The sequence below is a fragment of the Nematolebias whitei genome, chromosome 7 (genome assembly GCF_014905685.2).
Source record: "Nematolebias whitei isolate Nwh7 chromosome 7, NemWhi1, whole genome shotgun sequence".
In the NCBI taxonomy this organism is placed as follows: domain Eukaryota; kingdom Metazoa; phylum Chordata; class Actinopteri; order Cyprinodontiformes; family Rivulidae; genus Nematolebias; species Nematolebias whitei.
The window spans coordinates 15,942,644-15,946,723 of NC_056504.1; positions in this window are offsets into that span (position 1 = coordinate 15,942,644).

Genomic DNA, 4,080 nt, shown 5'->3' on the forward strand with positions numbered 1-4,080 from the left:
CAGGATATGTTCATCTACATCTGGTGGCCCGTAATGGTTCATCTACATCTGGTGGCCCGTAATGGTTCACAAATGGACTGTTGTATTCGTGTAAAGATTGATTTTACGTGTTGACATGAAAAAATAGCAGATTGTTTGCTGTGCTGAAACGCAGCTGAAGCTGCCGCTTGGAGCTTGACACTGCATGTTTACGCTGTGATGTTTTGAAGCTGAAACGCTGCATGTTTACGCTGGCGATGCTTTGAAAGCTGAAATTTGTGAGTCAACGTGTCTGTTGAAAGCTGAAATTGTACGTCTGTGGTGTGTGACGAGTTTGCTGAGCTGTGGAAACGCTTAATTCTGTAAAACTGTGGTCCAGACGTGACTCTGGTCCGGCTTGTTTTGATAAGTTCGAACGAGTTTGTTTTAAATGGTGGGAAAAACGTTTTTAATGCCGGGGCGCCGACTCCGTGCAGCTCAGAGCTTGGTTCGTGACACTTGTAACAGAAATTGGTGCATTTTGACAGTTTAAAAGGCGAAAAGTTGACGGACTTGTTCAGATAAAAAGTAACATGCTAGTTGGAAAAACGCTGCGTGATTGGTTGAATTCAGCTGAGTTAGCTGCTGTGTAACGCTTTCATTGGCTGAGAGACATGTCAGTCGTGTTGCTCTGTCATTGGTAGATTCAGTCACGTGACCGGGAAATGAAAACTCGTTTTCATAGGGAATTAAAATCTGCTTTTTAAAGCTGAAAAGCGCTTTAAAGTTGATTCTGATACGCGGCTCCGTGCCTTCGAAGCATAATCGCTGAAATTTTGCCACGTTTGAGTTTAAAATCCGTCATTAAATGATGTTTTTGAACAACGCTAGCGATGCTAATTTTAAGCTAACAGCTAACGACCGGATGAGTGACGTGTCACGTCACTTCCTCCATGTCGGAAATGAGCTCGGTTGCAACCGTAGCCTTCGCTGTGCTTAAAATCACTAAATAAAGCCGCCACATGTCCCAGAAAACTCGTGTTCATGCAAAAAGTCGTGCGTGTTCAAACAACGCCAAGTTTAAGCTTTAAAACCGTTCAGAAATGTTGATTTTAACCGAGTTTAGCCGAAGCTAACTTTAAGCTAAGCGGCTAACAACAGTATGTCAACCGAACGTCACAGGAAGTCGTCATAGACTCCTGCTTCAAAAGTTGGATGATCCTGCAATTAAATCGATGATACTGTATCTGACTGACCCAGACAAATACACTCCATTGAAAGGTAAACTGGATTCCAATCCAGACCTAAAAGTCCTCTTTCAGCTGCGCAAACAGTTAAAACTACTCAAGGACAACCTAACTTTAGCTCATGGAGCAACGTCCTCACCCGTGTTCGCGGTCTCCCATGACCGAAGGGGGGTGACGCCAGTTAGGATAATGCTACCAGACGTGATAACGTGAGCAAATCTGACATTCAGAGTGAGTGGCGCACCGAAACGTCGTTTTCTAGTTGCTTAATCACTGCTTTTGTCAATGTTGAAACGTTGTTTTACTGGTTGCTTAGTCACTGTTGTTGTCGATGTTGAGACATCGTTTAATTGGTTTTTGGTATTGTTTTTGAACACCCCAGGCAAGAATGAATTTTGTTGTGTAGTTAAGTTAGAGACTAAGAGGCCTTTAACCATGCCAACATGCAGTTCATTCGTTAAATTGCAATCTTTGCGGAGTCAATGTGTATTATTGCTACCTTAAGTACCATAATCTACATTGGTCTCACAACGCTTAAGCCGAACCTACTCGAACAATTCTATTCGGGGGGATAGCTAATTCTTTTTGATGAGTCTCGCCATAGACTTCCAAAACATTTATGGGGAAACCAAACACCCAATCTCAAGTCGTTCGTCTAAAAGACAACAGACAATTGAACCAAACTATATTTTACCATGTAAAGCTAACTTAAACCAAGTTAGAAATGGAAAAATAGTTTGGACCCCTTTTCTATAGGTATAAACCCCTGTAGTTACCCTTTTCAGCATGTTCTAACCCTTAACTGGTAGTTGTAGCTGTTCCCAATCATAATAGCTTACACACCAGGTGCATATAGTTTAAGGCCTTATGTAAAATCCCCTTCATAAGCCCACCTTAAACCACATAATTGCATGTCACATTGAACCAGAACGGCACAGACTGGACGTCGCCCAGAGACGACCGTCGCTGGAGGAGACCTGCAATCCTGACGTTGGTCTCCACTCTTCATCCAGTGGCTGCATCTTCAGTTCAATCCAAGGGAACCCCTCTGTATGCTGATCAATCAACACTTCCAATCGTTGTGGATTTACCGTTGTGGATTATATGACTTTTCCAATGGATTACAGACTCTGTTTCCAAGGGGTTAAAGCATTGCTACAATGGAATTACCAACAACATTATGGAATTAAAATCAACACAATGGAATTACCAAGAACATTGTGGAATTACCTTTGACTTTGTTTTCCTTGCTGGATTACTTTTGACTTTTGTTTTCCTTGCTGGATTACTTTTGACTTTTGTTTTCCTTGCTGGATTACATCAAGCTCAAGGACATTTGAAGGCGTAAGTTCATGTTTGGAATTCATCCCCATGGACAGGTGATGATTTCCAAAGGGGGGACTGTAGTGAACTTGACCTAAGGTCAAAACCCTTGACCTTAAGAACCTTGTGGGACAGAAACTGTCATTTCATTGATTTGAATCCAGAAATACAGGTTCGCCCATCCTGAGACTTTCTTTCTTGAAAATTCAAGTGAAAGAACACTCTCTTTTCTATTATCATTACTGTTTTACAAATGTTTGATAATCAAAGTGTTTTAGTTCAAACATTTTAGATGTTACAGTGAACTAATCAATTTTATTAACTGTAAAACAGTAACAATGATTTTTTAGTTGCTTATGCAAAGTAGAATTCATGTTAAGGCCTGTTACAGAGTAATTATGCATTTTCTGATTTCTGTCTTTGAATGAGCAGTGTACGTTTTCCAAGGTCAGGAGTCGAAGCAGACAAGTGTTGGAACAACTGTCTTGTTTTTAAATCCTCTCAGACGTAAACAGAGAAGTTGGCACCTGTTTCTCCAAACTCGCCCAAACATTTCTCTCTCCTGTCTGGGAAACATTTTCAATCTGTTCCATAACATTCTTGCTGGTTTCTGACGTTCCATAACACCTTACATCACAAAACACACCCCTGTCTGGTTGATATTGACCAATCAGAAACTCTCAAATGAACCGGGAATAGAGCCCTTTAAAATGTCGGTACTTCCTAGTTCTCCCAGTTCTGTGAGCAGTAGTTCTGTGAAGCCCAGTTCTGTGAAGTTTCAGTTCTGTGCAGTTGCTGTTGGGTCGAAGTTCCTGCCGAGTTGGGTCGACAGTTGAAGCTGGGTTGGCAGGACATGACCACAGAGCTCCTCCGAGTTTTATGGGATTATAACACTTCCACCTCTGGGTGGAACTCTGACGGACTCCACTCATGTGAAGTCCACTTGCTGAGGTGAGCTTGTGTCGGACGGAATCTCGTCACTACTTCGGACGATTCACAGCCATCCTACGGAGACGCTGGACAGGTAGCGTTAACTGGAACTCCGTATCCGCTGATTCATCTTCAGAGAGGTAACGAGTCAAGTTTACTACCGAGCGTACCGAGGAAAAGCTGGGTTCGAATGGAGAGTGCTGTTTCTGAGTGCCGACATAAACATTCTCCCTCATCCATCTTTTACTTCCTTTAAACTCCATCTTTCCATCTTTAAAATTCTTCTATCAAGTAGAAATCATTCCAGATATTTTAGAAATGTCTATGTAAAGTTTCAACCATCGCCGTATGGTTTTCTAATTGTACAGCTTGCTGATTAATTATGTTGTTATTTTTCAATTTGCCAAATTAATGTAAATGTTTGATGTTAAACTTTGATTCTGTAAATAAATGACCACATTCATTTTGATGGGTCAAAGATAAATAACGTCTCACGTTACATTTTATTCAATTCAATGCACGTTTTATTCAGTCCAGAAAAATGAGAGAATCCGTTTTAATTTATGAATATATCTCAGGATATGTTCATCTACATCTGGTGGCCCGTAATGGTTCATCTACA